The sequence below is a fragment of the Lygodium microphyllum genome, chromosome 24, assembly GCF_053477565.2.
Source record: "Lygodium microphyllum isolate KBCC chromosome 24, Lygodium_microphyllum_v1.1.10, whole genome shotgun sequence".
In the NCBI taxonomy this organism is placed as follows: domain Eukaryota; kingdom Viridiplantae; phylum Streptophyta; class Polypodiopsida; order Schizaeales; family Lygodiaceae; genus Lygodium; species Lygodium microphyllum.
The window spans coordinates 81,415,695-81,438,777 of record NC_141158.1 but is presented as its reverse complement, the minus strand read 5'-3'; positions in this window follow the sequence as shown (position 1 = coordinate 81,438,777).

Sequence of the window (23,083 nt, the reverse complement as noted above, 5' to 3'; positions counted from 1 at the left end):
TTGGGCAATACTCTAGCAAACCGATAGGTCAATGAGCGGAGCATCATCATCACACAATGGAGGCACGAGCCCATAGACTATTGGTAGGATAAGGTCTATTAGATTCCCAAAACTGTCCAAGGCTACGAGGCGCACATAGGGGGTGTATGGCAGGTATGACGTTTCGAAGATCTACAATGTCAATGCAGCAACTCCCGAGGAATGCATGACCTTTAGAGTAGGGGACTTGTACCCTTCTATTAACTGCTTCCTCGAGGATTTATATTCCTGCCCAGACCTTGTCTTCATAACCACTTGTAATTACCTGAGGATCATTAGATTTTTGCTTAAACAAAAGCTAGTAGCTGAGAAAGCCCACCTCCCCCCACTCTTTTTTTACATTAACCTAGGAGTAGATAGATGTGCTATGGCTAGGCTCATGATAAGGGCAACCCTACTTCCCTCATTTTGCATGAGGATCCTTGAAGACATGAATGATAGCCACTTTACGAGGTGTAACCACCCTTTTTTGTCAACCACACACCCTTTAACCAAGTTTCCAAGCTCGAACGCTTGCATTTTTTTCTACAAGGGGAGGAGAGCTTCAAGCATTCTCCAATTCTTCCAACTCAATGATCTCCAATTCTTTTAACTCCTCTATATGAGAAAAGTGATGATCATGCAAACCTTGACCATAAACCAAAGTAAAAATTATTTGTGGTAAAAGTTAAAGTAGGTAAAATAAGAGGTAAGTAAATGAAAGGTTTGATATTTTCTTAACAAATGAATCTAATAGGTATTCCCTTTTTTATAGATGGCGACCACATAGGCCCCAATTCTCTTATCAACATCCACCCTATACTCATAGAGAAGAGCCTTCCAAGCCAAGGAGAAAGAGAAGGCCTAATTTTTACTATATTCAAAAGTGTTTTAGTGAGATAAGAAAGGCCCAAAGAGCTATATATTATGTGATTCCAAAGATAGCTTTTATCAGAGTTGTCAAGGACACTTCTAGTAGATTATCAAGAGTGTCGATTGAAACTAGCATGCAAAAAATGGCATCTTGCAGCCATTCATTGTCTTCAAGAGGTAATTGCTAAATACTTTGTTATTGACTTTATGAATGATGCTTACATTGTTGCTGCTCATGCTCATAGGGTCACCTTGATGAACAAAGATTTTAGTATGGTCAGCAAAATCAGGTATAGGTTCGACAAGGTATTGAGGCCCTTGCCCACTACTAATAAAAAAAACATTTGAGATCCTTGACGTTCCACCAAAATTGTCCAGGAAAGAAAAAGGGCCAAAGATTGAGGATGTGACACATCTATACCCAACAAAGAGTGTGTGTCCTTGTCTAACAAGAAAAACCACAAGAGGTCAAAAAGTGAGGATGAAGTTTGCAAGATAAAAATCATTGTGCTTGGCCTTGTCAATGTTTCTTGAACTTCTAAGGATGACTATCTTAGCATATCTCCTAAGGACAAGTCCATGCTAGTTAAAAAGGATATTCAATTGTCAGATTCTGTAGTCTATTGTTGCATAAGGTAAGACATTTTAACTCTCAAAATTTTTAATATATGGAATGATGGTGTTATTTATTGCAAATAACACTCCTTTGTTTTTGCTCTTGGTTTTAGGACGTTGATTGCTTCTCTCAACCAAGAAATCTCTAAAAGTATATTTATTGTTGATCCAATGTTATCAATGGAATTGTTTTCGAGATTTGGTTTAAACATAGAAATATTTTTCAAAACATTTGATTCCATCACAAACTACCTTTTTTTTTTCTTACGTCGAAAGGTATGCAATTTTTCAAAAGGGTTAACGTATACTTCTTCGTTGTATTTATTACTTACTAACATTTCACTTTCCCGAGGACATTGAAATTTTATATATATTGATATACTCATTAGAGAAATTATCCTCATGAACTCTCTAAGTAGTATCCATGGCCATGCAAAAATGTATGTTGAATGGAATACTGCTTGCTTTTTGGTTACTTAATTATTTTGTTTTATTATCTATTTTTAGTTATATATTTTTATTTGTAGTGCTGCTGGGCTCATGACTACCTTCTTGGACATCATATATGAGGATATTGTTGATCTTGAAAAACCATATAACTTTCTCCAACAAGAAGTACCCTTGCAAAGTGGTGATACACATACTTATGGATGGAGAGTGATTTCAAATATTTGCAAGACAATAGATTCAAAGATACTTAAGATAGATGGGGTAAATGTCATATTGTTTACCAACTTGTTACATTTTTTCTTGCAATGCCAAGATTACCCCGATTCATATATGTGGTGGATATGGGAGTGATGTATTGAGTTGATTTTAGATAGGGCAATCACACACGTCAATCCCAACTCCAGTCCACAAAAATCTTCAACTAAGAGTAATGATAAGGGCAATGGAAAGTCATCTAGAAAGACTAGTAAGGTGAACTCAAAAAAAAAAGAATGCCAACACTTTCCTCTATGAAGCCTCATCCATCTCCTCTTCAACCTCCTGGCGAGAAGAGAGTCCCTATCAAAGTCAAATTCTTCCAGCAAACTAAAGAAAAAAACCACTATAAGAAGACTAGAGATTTTTGCAAAAAGTGACGAAGAAGTTACAATACCAAAAGAAGATAAATAGATGCAAAGAAACTTCGAGGAATCTCCTTTGTTATTTTGCATCCTTTTATATTTTTACTTCAATTTTGTAACTCTTGATTTAGATTTTTATCCTATGTAAATGTAATAAATATTTTTATATTTATGGCTCAAAACTTATCATTGTGGGATGCAAACAACTCATACAAGAGAAAGAGCGTTCAACTCTTGTTCCAATTACTTTACCATTGACTTTGAACTTATATCCAGGGGGTGTACTGTCTAGTAGCTCCAAGGTATCCCTTACATCCTTTAGACTCCAATTGGAAGTGACATTTATCTCATTTTCTTCTTCATGTGCTATAACTTGCACCTTAAGTTTGAAAGGCGTGCAATCTGTATAAAATTCCAAGGGAATCCAAATGCATGGTTTAAGTTTGTATCTCCTATAATCAAAGCCCAAAGCAAGAGCTTATCGTGCGATGTCATAACACAAAGACAAGGATTGGGGGCATACAATACATCTCATGGTATCACCCTTATGATCATACTCTCTAGATTTTCAAAGCCTTCCTATAATGTGGTTTAGTTCCTTTTCTACAAAATTTCTACTTAGCCAATATACCTTTGTTCTTTGTAAATTTGTTATTTTGAAGTACGCCACAAAGATATGCAAGGGTATAAACCATGATGGGTGTAATCTTCTTGAGATCCTTCACCATCATGGACTTTCGAATATCTTGATATATTTTGAATTTAAAATTGTGCATCATTGTCTTATCAAGAATCTCCCAATTTAGTGATGAAACACTTAGTGATGGAAAATCCTTGATATGTCCATATATACCTTCTCTAGAGGAAACCACATATTGTGCATAATATATAAAAACCCTTCTCTCACTAAAAGAACCCATGGTTTGATCATCATAGATAATGTCTATAAATGCCTTATAAATCGCATGGAAGATTCCACTTAAGCTCTCCACAGGTTTCCATTCAGTACTTGTTGACAAAAATATATCTATAACCAAGAATTCATTATTAGTACTTGCTTAAATGAAAAAAATATTATATATGTTATCAACTCAAGACTTACAATGTATTTACTGGAAAACACATTTGTTTGGAGGCAAGTGCATATCCTTGGCCATGTAAACATGTTGCACTTTAACAAACCACTCTTCGTGTACTTAATTTTGAAAGCAATGATACATCCCTTCCAATGATGTTTTATATCTTCTTCTTCTTCTTCTTCTTCTTCTTCTTCTTCTTCTTCTTCTTCTTCTTCTTCCTTTGCTCCATGATCTTCTTCTTCTTTTATAGTTGCAAGATAGGCCTTTTGAGATCTCTTTCTGGCATGGCAAAACTTCTCAATGTGTCCGGTCCTTTTACAAAAGTCACAAAATAGTTGATTCTTTTTTTCCTTTGTTCCTATTACTTAACATACAATAGTTGTTCATCTTTTGCAGTTTCTTCTTTGCCTTTAATCTTCTTTTCTTCTTCTAACAAAGAGGATTTAATGTCAACCAATTTAGGGTTTGGCATGTTGATTAAAGTGGTTGAAATATTATCATATTCTAAAGGCAAACTTAGACACCAACACAAATATCTTCATCCATTTTCAAATTTATTCCTACAAGATGTGTTAGAAGACTTTTCATGTAGTTTAGATGGGATGCTAAGGATGTATGAGGGTTCATGTCCAATATAAAAAAGTAAATTAACAAACCATACTTTGAGGACTTTGAATGTGTACCAAACACAGAGTATCCAATCTTTTCCATGTATCATAGGATGTGTCACGATTATCCACATGATAGATGTAGCTGTCATCCAACTCAAGCTTTATAATGGTTTGAGCCTTGTCATCTCATTTTTGCCAAGAAACTGCAAGAGTTGCATCCCGGGACTTCTTCTCTTGTCCATTGATGATGGCCCATAGGCCCTTCTTCATTAGGATGAGCTTGATGCTAGTCTACTAGGTATGAAACCCTACTCCTTTAAAGCAATATGTCAGTGAGTCTTTGCCCATGCTGAAGTGGTTGGAACAACAACAAATCAGCACCAAATTCTCAAAGTTGAGCAGTAAAAATTTTGATTGTGTCAAAAGACACAAGTGCTAAGAGCACTAGATGAGTGTCAATAGACACCATGTTTGTATCTTCTACCTTGAGTTTTCCAAATATTCAAAATCATTTAAAATCTTCTAAAATCGAATCTTTCCCTCCTTGATTTGATAGTGGAAATTTCAAATTTGAGTGACAGGGACTTGAGAGTGCTAGAGCCAGTTGGGAGGAAGATGAAGCGAAAAAAGCTTTGTTGGCTATGGAGAACTAAGAATTAGGGTTTCAAGCTGACTAGTTTTTCTTAGATTACAATAGCTACAGTAAAGCATTTGGGCTCAAATTTTATCAGGAGGAAGCTCATGTGATGGGCTTCAAATGCCTTATAGGCACAGATTGAATCGCAACACATAGACATAGATCTAGATGTACGACAACACGCAGGTGCAAAACAGGACAACAACTATGAATTTTTGAAATGTTGAGCTCTGGCTAGGACAATGTTGGTGTTTGATGTGCCACGAGAAGCTTTGGGAATCCAAAAACACTCCCAAAAGGAAGCATCGAAAGATATGGCCTACAAAGAGAGATCTAGAAGCTCTAACTGAGGTATGTCCTGCTAGCTATGGCTGCCATGGAAGGTCAATTAGGGTTAGAGGTGGAAATTGAGTTCATGAGCTGACTGACCAAAAGTAAAGAGGAGCTAAGAGAGTAGAGAAGGGATCTGAGTGACATACTCTCCATGGCTCTGATACCATGTTGAAATGCATGGATCTGAGCATGGCTATGGTGGCTTGAAGACATAGAGTGAACTCGTGAAGACATAGAGATGAAGATAGAATGTCACACAAGTGAATTAGGTTCCAAGATTGAGACTTGGACTCATAAACACAATCTTATGTGTGTAGACAATGACACATACACTTGAGTGGAAGGACAAGAGTACTATGGTATTCCATTCAAAATGAAAGGAAAGTACAATGCTTTACAACTTCAAGATAGGTAGCACTATGCACCACTGTGCTTATGGAATCCAATAAGCCTACATGTCCTTGGCCCAACTGCTCCATACAAAGAGGCACACTCGGTGTGATTGCCTAAATCTCAACAAGCTATAGACGGTGCAAGAGTTTACGAAACAAGAAGCATGCCTTTTGGATACCATACCAAGATTGAATTTGTAGAGAAAAAAGCTCATCGAGAAAGGTGAATGAACTAAAAATGAATATTAAGAAGACTAATGAATATATATCGGGTGCCAAAAAGCTCTTGATTTATAAAAAAAAGTCATTATTAACTTCACAATATCTTTATCATGTTCTTTGTCAGATTTTATAAGTAAATAAGGACTTCGAGATTACCAAAACATATCAAACTTTGGAGATTTTGGCTAAAAAGGAGAGAATCACGAAGTGGACTCTACTATCTCTAAGGAGACAAGAATACCATCGTCTTACACACATGGCAAACTCTCCTTGGCCCTTTTCTTAATCCCGTTGATTAACAAAAGTGCATTTTTTGAAGCATTATTTTCCCTAATGCTTTGTAAAACTAAGTAATAGGGTACTCAAATTAGTCCAATGTCATCTCACATCAATGCCATATCATCCCCCAAGTATCCGACAGCATTGATACATAAGCATACGAACATCCTAGAAAGCATACACAAGCTCCAATAAAATTTGAGAAAATTATGTTCAGATCTGTATAACAACAGGTCTGTTGTTTATGACAACAAGGAATGAAGGTTGGGAGCTCCAAGACTCAACTAACCAATGTCAAAGAGTATCAAGGATAATTGCCATGTGTTGGGAGCAATGCCTCCAATTAGGGAGAGGTGAGATGAAGCTAGAGATGGAGCAGGACAACCAAGCACAAATCACATTGGTTGTACCTGCTGTTGTGGCTACTATTGTTGATGGTATTAAAGGCTTGGGAAAGCTTAGTAGGTCCCAAGGAAGCCTTGGGACAAGCCTCAACTAGTAGGAAGAAGTCAAGGAGAAAGTAGAGCTCAATGCATATCTCAAGGTGAAGAATCCATGACTGCCATTAAAACTATGAACTGAAGCTTTTCTCCACAAGTTGAAGCAATGTAGAGTTGAGCTCCTCAATGCCAATACAATGGCTCTGATAAGAGCTATGGTGGAGGGAGCAAGAGCAAGTGGGAGAGAGATACAAGATATGGAAACTCCAACAGTCACAGCGTGTGACCAACCTTCCCTTTATTCAAATGCCACTAAAAAAATAAAGAATGAAGTGACAATGATGGACACTCGCCATCCGCAATGTATAGGCATGTGAATATGTGGATACTATCTATAACTAATACATGGGCGGCTAGTCACAAGTGCCTTTACCTCCAACAAAAAGATGCTTTCTAGTTTGTAAATGATATTGTACACATTGACACACCAATGTTTATGTATGGCAAAGTCTTCAATGTTTATATAATGTTAAAAATTTGGTCATAGATGTGATGCCTATGATACTCGTCACATATGTGATAGTCGTGCATTTTGGACCCCCCATCACGAAAGCCCATAATCTCTAGTAGTGAAAGAAATTATCCAAATATTCCTTTATCATCTTTGGTTAAAAAGTGAACTACATCATATCTACTAAGCATTTGGCACCAAAAACCAAAAAATATACTTGGATAACTAATGTCTATCAAAATATTAAATTTAATCAAGAAGAGAAGTTGAATGAGAAGAAAGAAGAAATTTAAGCAAATTCTTTGTATTGAAAAGGAAAAATATGATTTGAAAGTGTAACAAAAGAGGATTATTTCAATATTCTTCTATCTACTTTTTCCTATATTAAGGAGGGAAGGGGGGACCAAAGGGCCCAAAAGAGAGTTCATTTTTAACTAATGTATGACATAAGACAATCATGAGGACAATTGATTTTTCCACCATTTTGGAAATAGTGTAACAAAGTAGTAGGCATGTCACATATAATACTAATGCAATGGATCTTGAAGCTACATCCATATCAAATAACCAAGAATAAGGGTCAACACATGCCTACCCCGAACCTACAATACAAGCTTGTATAATTCTTTTTCTATGAATGTATCACTACTTTTAAAAAAATTATGAATAAAAACATAACCAATGTCTTAAAACTTTACTAGTGAGACTAGATCTCTATTTGTATCCATATTTGTGTAACCATTTATGCCGATATTCACCCCCATTTGCAATGCAAAAAATGAATACATAAATAGTGACGAGGACATGGACCATGATGAAGATAATGAAAATACAAATCCTAATAAGAGAATGAAGAGTTATACATGATGCTGTGACGATGGCTTCCCAAAGGATTCAATGATAATAGTGACATATAGTGATTTTCTCTCTTTATACTACTGCATGCTATTTGGATCAATTTTCATGCCAATTTGGATAGTACATGTGTAAACCTACCCTACAATAATGTAAATGGATGGAAAATCATATAAGCTACCTCATCCATTGGCATGAACCATTACTCAAACCTAGAGAGAGAGAGAGAGAGAGAGAGAGAGCGAGAGAGATTCAACATAGAGATCAAGAGCATCCTCAAAGAAAATGCAAATACAAAAACTGCAATTGTAATTGTTGGATCTGAAATCTAATTCCTAACTCTAGGCAAAGACAAAACATGGACGTTGATTCAAAGAGTGGGCTAAACATACTTAGGTCTTTTGCAACTATAGGGCATGCATAATATGACAATTTGTACTATTCACTCACCTCTCTCGCAACTATAGACATGATAATTTGGGGAGTTGTTTATTTCGTGTGAGAGAGAAAGAAGTATAAATGCCGATTGAAGGCCCAAATGACCAACGAGATCAGAATGGTGGATGCAACTGATCATGTGAGAGAGAGAGAGAGAGAAAAGAGTCATACAGTATACTATTGCTAAGATCACAAGTATGAATACAGTACACTGATACAACATAGAGAGAGAGAGAGAGATCGCCTTGCACCATGAAATCATGAAACTAATGTTAATATTGAGCACGCCAAGAATCTCTTTCCCTGGCAGTATAAGTTGACTGACATTCAATAGATCACACTCAGAAGATAATGATATGTTACACTCGACGGAGTTGGCAGCTCGGGCTGTGTTATATAAAGCGCCCAAGACATTCCAACGTATACTTCTCGGACTGGGTATTATTATAACACACAAACAGCAAAATCAAGGTAGCATAATCGAGCTTACTGTGATTATTGCCAGCTAATTATTACACGATTAACAGGCCGTGACTGCTCGCTTCTTGGGTGGTCGAGCGGGTGCAAAGAGAGCCTGCCACGGCTGGGGCAGGTCCGCCAGGTCAGCGGGCACGAAGAACTCCGGGGTGGCGGCGGCGGCGGCGGCCGACGTGTTGCGCTTGCGCTTCGGGGCGCTGCGCTTGCGTGGCGGGGGAGGAGGGACGCGCGGCGCGTCCGAGGAGGGCGGAGGGTTGGGTGGCGGGCTGCTGGGCGCGGCCACGTAGGCGTGGTCGGCAGGTGCGGGGGGCTCCTCGGGCCAATCAGATGGCGTCATGTGGACGGCGGGGGTGCTGCGCTGGCAGGCGGCACCCTGCTGGTGGCTGGTGCCCGTCGTCTGTGTCATCTGGGCTGGATTGACGACTCGGACGAGCTGGATGTAGATTCTTAGGCTGGGGGCGTCCGTCCACGTGATCATCTCGGTTAGGTGGTAATTAGGGCACGCTAATCACGTACTTAATTACACGCCAAAGAGATCACTGCAGCGAAGCGGGAGAATACTGCAGTGAAGACACAGAGAGAGAGCGAGAGAGAGAGAGAGAGAGAGGGAGAGAGCAGCAGCAGCAGCAGCTAATGCTCATCAGAGAACGACTCTAGGTATCAGATAGGTATCATCTACCTATCATACGACAACAAAGCAGAAGCTGCAGAAGAAGAAGAAGAAGAAGAAGGATGTAGATATGGCCGCTATCAGAAGCTATAAAGGAGAAAGTAGATATGGCTATCATAAGAAGCTATACCACGACATAGAAATACGAAGCTCCTGCAGGCGAAGTTTGAAAGCAGGCGCAGAATAAGAAGAAGATGATGAAGAAGAAGATGCCGCAGATGTCCTGAAGAAGACAAGAGGAACATGAGCAACTCAGTATGATCTGCCCTCCCTCACGAATCCATGATGATGATTGATGATGATGACGCTTGATGAGGGTGATGATGATGCAAAAACCTGGAGCCCCAAATGTGTTGTGCGTGCCTGATCCTCCCCTTCGCAGAAAAGCTGTTGCTAGCGAATTGTGATATGAATTCCCCCATGTGAGCTCCATAAATTAGAGGTTATGTGAAACTGTGCGAGCTTTCAAGACACACGCACACTCTTACTCACTCTCTTTTACACACACACACACACACTCTCTCTCTCTCTCTCTCTCTCTCTCTCTCCACACACACACACACTGGCCTTATGTAGACCTTAATATATCTTTCTTTCTTTCTCTCTCTCTCTCTCACCACACAGCCCCCCCTCCTCTCTCTCTCTCCGTGCAAAAGAAGAATAAGGACTACAAGTGCCCTACTTATCATATGTAGACATAACATATGTACATCTCATTATACCCATGCTCCATAATATATGTGCCCATCATGTATACCCCTCTTGTTATGTGCATAGTCCAATTATTAAAAGAGCTTTTGCCCTTCCTTCCATGTACGGTTTCCTTGTTCCCCTTTTAGCCCCTTTCAATGTTTCACATGTGGTGAGTAAGCAAAGCAAGATGGGCAAGGCACTAAGGCCAAAAACCTTCTCGATATGATTTCATCATAGTTGCATAAACCAAAGCATCCAATTTGCAGAAAGGGGCCTTTCTAACTTTAGAGCTGAATCTTGAAGCTACGGTAAGGAAGATGCATTCTCTAGGAGTTCAGACTCTGAACAAATGACAATTCAAATTCAAGGAGGGAATTGGTACTTTTCTCATAGAACTCACATATGATGTGAGCTCCAAAATTGCCCTATTTCCTTAAGACTATTGAAATTTCTAGGAGTTTCTTGTGCAAGTAAAGTGATAATATTATCTACAATATCTTGTAGCATTGCCAAAAAAAAAAGGCTTATCATAACTATTGATCAAACATCAACATATTGGTTGAATCTACCTTTGAAAAAAGGAGTTTGGTAAGAATGAAGAAAACATGAGATCTAAAGGAAACCACTTTCTACATTACTGATAAGTTCTTACTGTAATACTACATAGTTACTCATTCATTTTTTAAATTAGAAATTTTAGATTCTCCATTTAGAAATAATTGTCTCGCATCCTATTAATATGGATAGAATGGTGTTTTGGTTGCTCAAAAAATTTGTAAGGCTTCATTCACCTCAGCAAGGAATTTGAATAATCTTTCCTAATAAAAAGTAGTGCACATGGAGGGGCACTCCATAAGAATTCAATTTTTACATGAGAGAAGAATACATGGATACCAATGCCCAACATTAATATGTCAAGAAAACAAAGGTGGAGAGAGAGAGAGAGAGAGAGAGAGAGAGAGTGTCTGTGTGTGTGTGTGTGTGCACGTGCGTGCGATCATGCACTTCTAGAAAATCCAACAACCCCTAGAAGAGACATTATGGCCTTGTATGGTAGGCCCAACAAAGAGAAAGAGACCATTGCAAGCTTTTGGATTGGATATTGCAACGTCTCACTTGTATTGCACTATTCGAACTCTTAGATCTTTTTCACATGTAGAAACTATGAGATATTGAGAATGTAGTAGGAAACATCATGCATCAACAACCATAAGTTTCTTGAAGGTTCATGAGGAGCTTACAATAGTAGCCATTGATCAAAGGCAAATGTTTACACCTACAATGAGGCGGACTAGTCATGGATAAAATATGTTCACACCTACAATGAGGTGAACTAGTCATGGATAAAATATGTTAATTCGGATAAAACTCAAGGTTGTGACTAGGGACTGAGTCTTGATGTGCTCTATTGCATATAATGAAACCCCCCCCCCCCCCCCCAACCCCCTTGGGCCATATCTTCCTTAGTCACAATGACACATTCATTAGAGGATGTGTTGGTGCTAGCTGACTTGTTTGTTTGGGTTTTGTTTCCTAATTGGAATGCAAGTTTTGAGGATGAAGTTGATGCAACCTTGGGTAAAGTGGAGACAAAGTACTTTGTGTCCCTCACTTACCCTTCAAACCAAGAGGAAGAAACGTGTTTGTATTCAATGGGATCATTAGGTTGAGCCATGTGAAGTCCTTGAGATCCATGACAATATGGGATCCAACATCATATGTGAGGTTAAGTTTCGTCAACCTTTAAGTAGTTTCTATAACTATCATGAATACACTAGGTAATATATTGTCAAAGTTTCCCAATTTAAGAATATGTAGAGATAAGAAGATGATAAGAAAACAAACAATTAGAATCCTACTCAATCCTTAGTGGCTATAGATCAAGGAACAAGAATTCATTCACTAACCAAGAGGATAATGGAAAAGAGAAGTCCAAATCCAAGCCAATTTGAATTATTCTAGGAGATATTAGGCAAGCTACTCTCCAAAACAAAGACATTAATAGGGGGAAAGTAAGAAAGACTGTGTTGATACCCAAAATAAGGCAACATATCTCCTAATTGAGGTAATAGAGAAAACCATCCCAAAGGAAGAAAAGAAGGCGATTGTCTTGCTCATAAGGTTTCCCTTAATCAAAAGTTGATTCAATGGCCGAGGATTTTGCAAATATCTATGCACCAATGGATGACTTGGCTTTGAATGTTTGAATCTTTGCAATAAATGGGTAAAGCATGAATGATAGTATATATTTTATTCAAAATAGGAGGATACATGACACTTTTTTTAGCTTGTTTCTTGGAATTGATCGTGGATTGGTTAGTTCTGAAGAATTTGGCTATTATGGACCTAGATGAGGCTTGCAACTCAATAAGCCAAACTAGTATTTGAATCTACTCTAAATCTATTGAGAAATGATAAATTATGTATGCTCCAGGAAGAGATGTACTACAGAAGGGTCCCATGTAAAAGGGTTACTTACAGATTGAATAAAAAAGGGTTATGTTTTATTAATAAAAAAATCACAAATAAGGATATTTATAAATAGGCCTTGAACACAGTGATATAGAGGGTATACATATATTGAACTACCCAGGCTTGACTCTTATTTCAATGCAATGTTATTGTTCTTTCAATCAAGTTTCAGTGTCATTGTCCATACACACAAGAATGTGTTTATGGGTCCAAGTCTCAATCTTGGAACCTAATTCACTTGTGTGATAGTTGGTCTTGTATGAGTTTATGTCCTCATTAGTCTTGTCTACATTTTCCATCCACCATAGCTCATGCCATGCTCTAGATCCACGTCTTTTGACATGGTATCAGAGCTCATCTGAGCATGGCCCAACTTAATCTAGATCTCCTCTTTGCTCTCTCAAGCTTTCTTAGCTTCAGTCCAGCTCAATGCTAGCCTATAACCTCATTTTCATCTCTACCCTCATTCCATCTTTCATGGCTGCCATTTTAAGATGATAAAAATCCATGTTCTCAAATGATTCCATTGTAGAATAAAAGCATGTTAACATGCTATAACTTTTGTGCTAATTGTTAATACTAGTTTAAAGTAGTGGGCATGCATTGACTTTTTGCAAATCAAATCATAATTTGTCCATGATTATATTTAAGTTTGTCTATTTCAAGAGCTTCCCAATTGTATATAGTATGATGGATAATGTTTCAACATTGATCATCTCTAATATAGTTAGCACTTCCAAAGGCTAATTAGCATTATTCCTAGACATCTATACTATTAGTTAAGTAGAGGTGGGGGACAGGTGCCACGTGGCAGCCCCCACCTCCCGCACAAGAAGAAAAAGAGAATGCAGGGACAGGTGCCACACGTCCAGCACCTGCCTCTGCCCGCAAAAATCGCGCCCGCCCCGGCGCGAAACCGTCGGGGTGAGTCTAAGCGCGAAGCTTCTAGTACATTTTATAGCATGGAGAATGTTTCAACATTGGTCATCTCTAATATAGTTAGCACTTCCAAATTTGTGCTAAATAGCATTATTCTTAGAGATACCTTTTATAGCATGTTAACATGCTTCTACCCTATAAGCCATATTTTCAATTGATGAGGGTTAGTAGATCTCAAGACATTCATTAAGAAAGGGTGCCCACCATTAGCACCTCTCTTATCTACCTTATTAACACAACATTTGGTATGCATCATTGACCTAAAGATTTAACCTAAAGATTGAACAAGGCAACATCATGCAACCTTTTGTTTCCCAAAGGTTTGTTGATTGTAATATAATTACAACTAAATCTAATTATGTATTAGTTGTTTATTAGAACTTTTATGTTGTTTCTAGTCCTTTCCCTGAGAGGTTCACCTATAAGAAATGATCTATATGACGTGTGTTCAAAAGATATTAATGAATACCCTTTCTTTACATGCTATAAGACCTGATCCCTTTTACTTTACTAAACTGGTGGATTTTTTTCAAATTGTAATTTAAAAACCCCTTTTGTAAATATAATATTGTAAATTTTATTAAATAATTATACCCTTTGTTTTAAACTCACATGGTATCTTACATGTTCTATAAGGTGGACTACGAGGCCCTATCATATAGTAAAAAATGACTAATATGCTTTCGGTGACTTGGAATAATATTTTTTAATGGATTGTAGAGCTAGGATATAAATAAACTAAAAAGAGATGGTCATTGGTATGCAATTATTAGGTTGTCCTTATGGGTTTTATGTTGAAGCAACTTGTCTATTGGCTATGTGATAAGTTTGCAACAAAGCAAAGAAGAGGATGGGTTTTCTTGTTGGATTTGTAAGAGAGAACAAGGGCTTGCCCTTGCAAAATCAATTTTAACCCTAATGATGGTCTTCACAACCACACCCTACTCTGAAAGGCAAAAAAATCTAGTTGCCCTATTTAAATAATTCATCTAGACCTTTTGTCAAGATAAGGGGTTAGCATTCCTATGAAACAACTTTAAACATCAAATGCTAAATATGATGTTGGCTTGGAGTTGTTGCAATGAAAGGCAATAGACCATGCTTCGTTCATCAAAATGATAAGATTTTGGAAGATAATCAGCCCACAAGCACATTATGCAAGAGAGTGGATCTCTAACACTAACTTGACATGAGTTAGTTGGGAAAACTTAGTTTGGGAGTCATCTTGTTATATAAAAAGGGAAAGGAACAGAATTGAGGAATAACAAGTGGCTTAAAACATGGTAAACATTCTCTTGGGCAAGGAACTAGGATAGAGATGTCACTAGCTTTAGGAGAAGATTTTGAGATGTTTGTGCTTGTGAAATTAAGGTTTTCCCTCTCCCTATTTAACACAGGTTTAATTCCTGGATTTGGTTCTTATAATGGAATGATGTGTGGCGTTCTTAGTTTAACTAAAAATATGTTTAATGCTTTTTGTGCGACCCATGGCCTATCTAGTGCAGAGAAAAGATGATTATAGAATGTCTTTAATAAGAAAAAGGGTAGCCATGCCTTTTCGGTCAAAATTTAAAGCCTTATTGCATGTGGAAGTGAGGTATGCATTGAAATAAGGATTAAGAAGATGGAAGATATGATTAAGCTTAGCAACATAGTATGGATTGAAAAGGCTAGGGTAGATCAAAGCTTGTATAATTCTAGGAGTGGATTGAAACATGGAAGATTAAATGACTCAAGGCCCTGAGAAGATCAATCACTCCCTCCCACCAGTCAAATGTGATGTTATCGAGGGTAGCGGCTAGCAAAGTATCTAATGAAGAAGCATATGTAGATATCCCCTATGCATTTGTGGTGCAAGGGCGATGAGGAATCGATAAAGCATTTATTTTGGGACTATAGAGAGGTCAAGCAAGCATCTTGGTATGCATTGTATTGTCAGAGTTGGAAGCAAGCATTGCTCGATGACCGTGGAGACTTGAATGAAGAGTCTTACATAGTTTGGTGTGTTTTTCAAGCTCATTAATCATATTGATCTAGATTTTGAGGGTATGATTCCTAATATTGGACTTAAGATGATATTTGATATCGAAGTTTCTATCCCTCTAGTTGATGAGAAACCAAGTGCAAGACTTTCAAAGTCGTAGGCTGCATGCTTAAAAAGTTACCCGTATCCCCTTGAGGATGATGGTTGTGTGTGAATGGTTTTGGTCGCCTCTCAAGGATAATAGTCCCGCGCAGTACAATAAGTTTCCTATTAGTGTTAAAAGTATAAACTCTCTCTCACATTTTCAAGAATGTTTGATAATACCTAGATTGGGCTTGTGTTGATTGACCTTAAACCTCATCTCTAACAACACATTATAAGTTCCCCAAACCTTTGGCATGAACCTCAAATCTTTGTGTGTGGGCATTTGCCATGGATGATGTGTTGAGAAAGGCCATAACACAGCAACTGCAAAGTTCAAACTGAAGACCTTCGCAAGGTAGTAACGGAAAAAATGAAGACCATTATTAGGCGCCATTAAATTACCAAAACAAATTAATTCGACGGTTCAGATTACCAGATGGCAGAGGGAGGCCGAAAGGGGTGGGCCCGGGGGGGGGGGGGCGGCGGGACCCATCAAATTTTTTATTTAATTTTTTTTAGAAAGGAAGGAAAGAAGATATTCGCGATAATTTATTATGGGTGGTAATTATGGGAAATCCGATGGGCAGCCGCCCGTGCTGGCTGCTGCGGGAGTGATGATGACGGCAGGAGGTCGTCATCGGGAACCCAAGAATCTTCTGCTGTCCGAATCAAGCCACCCGAGCAGTGAGATCCCCCCCGGGCCCCCATCGAGGGAATCCAGATTCCAGAGCCCCTCTTAAGTTTTAATATTTTAAAATATTGCCCGTGGAAAAAAAACAAAAACAAACAAACAAACATACTACTCGTTTCTGTTATCGCAGATGCACCCAACCTTTCACTCAAAACTTTAGAGAGTTTTTTTTAAAATTCGTTTTTGACATAATAAAAGGGGTACATATCCCCTTTGGATAAACCAGGGTGGGGGGCCGTCCTTAGGACTATGTGCCACCGGGCAGGAGTTGGGATCCACGGTTGAGGGGGGCTGTGGATCGAGGATCTGGACCCTTGCTTTTGGCCCAAGGTAAATCCCGCCCCCGAAAGTAAACCCGATCCAGAATGTAAACCCGGTCCGCCAGAAAAGGGGGACTGTCGAAAAAGGTGAGGGGTCACACGGCACGTGGATGGGGGCCCACGATTTTCGTCGGGCATGAGGCAGGTCCATCACAACAACGAAGGGGGTGCTTCGAATTAATAGATACGGTGGGGCTCGGGTTATTATATGGTTGCTGAGGGGAGATTGATGGAAGTCATACAAGACATTTGCGCCCCATGGTCAATAGAACGGCATGGGGAGTCCCTTCTTCGTATAATTTCCGAAGTGGACCAAAATTAAACCCAACCCGAATAGTAAACCCGACCACCTTTTCGCCACGGGGTAAGCGCGAAACTGTCGATGCAAAAACACTCTTGGTATTACCCACAGAACATCTCTGCATGCAATGCATATTGAAGGAATCTTTGTGCAGGAGCTCTGAGGTCCGCGTGGCAACTATACATGGGCATCACAAGTTGAAATCTTCGTGATCTGTCAATCATGGCTTCCCCATCAAGGTACACATAGCTATATCTCTTTCTCTTATGTTTGCAATGGATGCATTGTGACATTGTGATGATGTTTTCGTGATATATGGGTGATATGTGCTTATATAGTCAACGGCTATGGATTATGGAGAGTGATCCTGAGATTGAGGAAGTCGATACCGATGAAGAAACATAGGATGAATTAGCAAGTGATGCGGTTGAGATGATTGACTTCTTTGCTAAAGATAATGATTCAATAATACAAGAAAGCAGCGGCATTGCACCAAGCGTGCTTAATTTCACCTCATCAAAGTACTTCTCATTCGATAGGGAGAGCTATGGATTGATGGTAAGTGATTTGAACGGAGAAAAAGCCATCACATTGGGGGTGCTCAAGAATATGACAAAAGGGAGCTATTAGACCTGAAGAAGTGGAGAAGGATCAAAGAAAGTCTTTGCATGGGAAGAAACGATGATGGACAAGTTGTGCTAGCCCTTAAATCGGAGCCATCATTGCACATTGCATGTATAGAGGAATGGGAGAGTATTTTCCTTGCAAATCACATAAATAGGGTTATAGGTGCTCACACAGACATTAATGCCACAGTGGACTCCATCAAATCCAATTGGTGTATGGATATGAGAAAGCATGGCATCCCTCTCGCTTATGTGAAAGAGCTCATCGGTGCTTGTACTTGCAAGGCATCCAGAAAGCCCCATGGGTTTAACGGAAAAGTACCTATCTTGGAGCTTACCTCTGACATATCTCTTGTGGAGTGCCAAATTCAAGAGATCATGGTTCAACACAAAGCCAGGCTAGTCAATGTTCGCTCAACCAAAACACATGGTTTAGGGAAGACAATAGTGGAATATGCATGTCATCGTGGTGGCAGTGCAACTCGCAAAGGCTCCCAAATTCACAAATTGAGAATCTCGAAGAAATGTGGTTGCCCATTCAAGGTGCAAATCGAGTATAAAGATGGTCTCCACAAGGTTACTCTACGAGTACATGCTCTACACGAGGTCCATACACCTAGTTCTCGCAGTGATTTGTATCACTTGCCAATGCATCCATGTGTGGTTGATTGCTGCAAGGACGATCTGTTTGACGTGGGGACATGCCGCCATGTCGCCAAGATGAGCTTGACAAAAGAGCAATTTCATTTCAAAAATGCCTCTCCATTAGATCGTGTAACGTATAGGTTCTTCATGATTCCAAAAGAGGTGCAAAACACTATCTTACCAAATGTGAAATGAAGGTATGTTCTCATCTTTTAAGTTATTGTTCGATGAACTTGGACTACCTTGAGCATCAATGCTATTGGTATATTGCAGGCTGTAAACGCCCCGAACAACGTAGTATGCTTAACAATTATGATATTTGCTTGTTTTCGAGATTTAATAGAAAAGAGAATGAACACTTAAAGCTGAAAATGAAAATTACTCACAAAATTACAGCCATAAAAATGTAAAAGTAATGGAGACAAGATTGAGGGTTGAAGATGGGCAACCCCCCCCCGAAGGAATGTATTTCTGCTCAACCCAAGTCCCTTAGGGAAGAGCTCAGTTACAATCAACCTGAGAGTGAGAAGAAGTAATTCTCACTCTCACAAGATCATGCAAAGATGTACAAACACACATGCATTATCTATTATGCAATGATAAGAACTGATTTCTTTACAGTATGAGAGAAGAAAAAGGGGAATTCAGCCTTTCTCCATCATTGATCAGCAGTACAGGGATAGAGCTTGCTTCTTGTAGCTAAAATGGAAGAAAGAGCTCAAGAAGGAGGTGCTGTAATGAATTTACAGGCTTGCTGTCTTGTAAAACAGCAGTGATAGAAGAGGGAATATGGAGGAATTTGATAATGGAGAAGTGGGGGATGATGATGGGGATGGATGGGGGCAGTTTCTGGCTATCTGTGGGTGCTGTACATGAGTTTACAGCAAAGAAAAAAATGATGCTCAATGAAGAAAAATGAGCTCTTATTTATAGGAGAGGGGAGAGCTAGTACAAAAGGGGAAAGTGGAGTAGCACAAGACAAGTGTCCAGCCACATGTCATGAGATGTGACAAGTGGTGGGACACTTGGAAACTTGTGTGACAAGTGTCTTGACACTTGTCTCTTCTTTATGGCCTTCCTTTTTGGGTTGAATACTGTCAAGAATAGAAACAACCAAATTTAGTAAGCACAGTCAGAGTACAGAACTTACTATTTTTAGAATGACATCCCTATTTTTTAGGACTAGCATTTTTAGGCTAATTCGAGGCTCCTAAAATTTAGGGACCTCCTAAAATTTAGGGATCTCCTAGAATTTAGGGACCCCCCCAATATGGGTATCATATGAAAGCTTTTATCGTGTACATCGCAAAAATGGTATCCGAATCTTCATGTGACTTTCCTATGCAAAGAAATGTGCATTTCAAGCTTTCAGCCCACACATGCACATTATACAAGCATTTCATGATCATGCCATCTTGTTGATTGTAACTGTCTGTTCTGGTGGATCTAGCCCACACTTCAAGGCATCAATCCTTTCTGTGTGCGAGTCTAACCCTGATATGCGTAAGTTCTAGTCACAGGCGCCCAATCGGGTCATATAGGTGGAAGTGTGAACTATCTTTTCTCTAACCCACCGTGTGGGTCCACCATAACCTGTGACCACTCATCAGTGGCCAGCTCCAATGCACTTTTCTTTATATCTAATTAGTGCAAAGGAAATAAATTTAATAAATCATTATATAGATAAATTAATGAAAAATGATACAAATTCTGTTTCTATAGAGTTGTGACAGCCCTCTGGCTTTTATTCAGCTGTCCTCAGCTGAAAATCTTCTTGATATTGTTGTAGAATATTTGGGTAATCCTTCATGAATTTTTCATCTACCCACTGTGCATCTGTGGTGGGTAGATTCTTGAATTTTAGCAAGAATTTTCGTGTCACAAGGCCACTTCTCGTGGTTCGATCCTTGAGAAACAAAATCTTTTCAGGTTCCAAGAGTTGCTCTGTTTCTTCAACTTCTGGGGGATCTTCAGTAATGGGTTCCTTTGGTTCTGGTCCTATGTAAGGTTTTAGCAAACTTACATAAAAAGCATTGTGTATTTTCCAATGAGTAGGAAGCTCAAGTCGATAAGAAACTTCATTTATTTTCTCAATCACTTTGAAGGGTCCAAAGTATCTACTGGAGAGCTTTGGAAAAGATGAATTTTGACCAGAACTTTGTTTGAGCCTGCTTTTATCAAACTTTAGCAAGGCATATTGACCTTTTTCAAAAGCCAAAGGTCTTCTTCGTTTATCTGCTTGCTTCTTTTGTCGCTCTTGCGCAACTTTGATAGTGGCTCGAACTTGATCCATTGTTGTTTTTAAATCTGAAGCAAACTCATCAGCAGCAAAAATCTTATCTTTAGTGCGAATAATTGGAGGAGGAATCACTTTACCCTGTACTATTTTATTTGGAGCTTTCCCTGTGGATGAGTGCACTATATTGTTGTAAGCAAACTCCAATAATGGAAGATATTTTTCCCATTGTGACTTATGTTCACTAACATAAGCTTTCAACATATCCAAAAGAGTGAGATTCATCACCTCTGTTTGGCCGTCAGTTTGAGGATGAAAAGCTGAGGAGAACTTTAAAGTGGTTCCCAAATTCTCAAATAAAGCACGCCAAAAGTTACTTGTGAATTTGGAGTCTCTATCTGAAATGATCTCAGAAGGCATACCATGTAATCTGAAGATATGTTGAATGAAAAGTCTTGCAGCTTGTGCGGATTTCAATGTTTTATGACATGGAATAAAATGTGATTGTTTGCTGAATCTATCAATTATGACCCAAATCATATCATGACCTTGAGGTGTTCTTGGAATACCTGAGATGAAATCCATTGTGATAGATTCCCATAGATCTTTGGGCACTGGAAGAGGTTGCAACAATCCTGGAATCTTCTGCCTATCATATTTGGATTTTTGGCATACCAGACAAGTCTCAATGAAGTTATGTGTATCTTTTCGTAATGTTGGCCAATAAAAGTAGCGCTCAATTGCACTTAGAGTGGCTGCCCTCCCTCTATGCCCTGCATAAGGGGGTTCATGACTTTCTTTAAGCACCTTTTGTCGAACAGGAAGAGTGACATAAAGGCGATTGTTCATGAGAAGGTAACCATCTTTGATGGAATAATCTGGATGAGAACCTCCTTGCTGTAAATTTGACCAAATTGCTGCAAAATCAGTATCTTCATCATAAGTATTCTTCATCGTTTGAAAATCTTCATGATGAGCCACTGTAATAGTTGCAATGCGAGGCACTCTAGAAAGTGCATCAACAGCTACATTTTGTTTCCCTGGAGTGTACATAATTTGAAAATGAAACATAGACAAGAAATTTTCCCATCTTGCATGTTTCTCCTGCAAATGCTTTTGAGTCTTGAAATACTTCAAGCTTTGATGATCGGTTTTAATAAGGAATTCATTGCCTAAAAGATAATGTTTCCATATCTTTAAAGCATGAACCACTGCTAAGAGCTCCTTTTCATAAATGTCATACATTTTCTCCACATCATTTAGACGGCGGCTTTCAAAGGCTACGGCATGGCCTTCTTGATTTAGCACTGCACCAATACAATCACCGCAAGCATCTGCTTCCACCACAAATGGTTTTACCAGATCTGGAATGATAAGAACAGGTCTAGAAGTAAGAGTTGTTTTCAGTCTTGTGAAGGCTGCCTTCTCTTTTTCCTTCCATTGGAAAGAGATCTTCTTCTTTGTAAGGTCATGAAGTGGAGAAGCCATATGTGCAAAATGCTTGATGAAGCGGCGGTAATAAGAACATAAGCCAAGAAACGATCGCACCTCATGTACATCACGAAGATGAGGCCATTCTTGGATTATCCTGATCTTTTCAGGATCCATCTGAATCCCTTCAAAAGAGATGACATGCCCAAGGTAATTTATTTTATGCATGAAAAATTCACTCTTTTTACCATTTACCAAGAGTTGATTTTGTTGTAGTAATTGTAGAACAATTTCCAAGTGTTGATGATGCTCCTCTTCATTCTTGCTAAAGACAAGAATATCATCAAAGAAAGTATCGACATATTGTCGATGCTCTCTAAAGATGCGCTCCATCATTCGATTAAAGGTGGGTGGTGCATTGGTTAATCCGAAAGGAACCACCAAGAATTCATAAAGACCGTATGAAGTGCGGAAAGCAGTTTTGTGTACATCTTGTGGTATTACCCTAATTTGATGATAACCACTCTTTAAATCAATGCGGCTGAAAACCTTTGAGCCTCCTAGACGATCCAAAATGTCGTCAATTCTGGGAATAGGAAACCGATTCTTCACAGTGATTTTGTTGAGGGCTCGATAATCAATGCACATCCTGAATGTGCCATCTTTCTTTTGAACAAGAAGAATCGGTGAACAAAATGGTGAGCTACTTGGCCTAATTAGCCCACGGTTGAGTAGGTATTTGACTTGCTTTCTGATTTCTTCTTGTTGAGGACGGCTCACACGGTATGGTGCTATATTAGGAGGAGAACTGCCCGGGATAATATCAATATGATGGTCTTCTGGCCTTTCTGGGGGAAGCTGATAAGGAAGATCTTTCGAAAAACAATCTTTATACTTTTCCAAGAGCTGAAGTTGCTCTTGGTTTTCAGCATTCATATTATCTTTTACATCAATGACATAAAGCAGACAACATTGAACACAATCCTTAATTGCTCTAGAGACTTGCATATGGCTTACCATAGGTATGGTGTCTCCAGAAACTCCAGCTTGGATCTCGTACTTCTTGCCTTTGTTGGTGAGT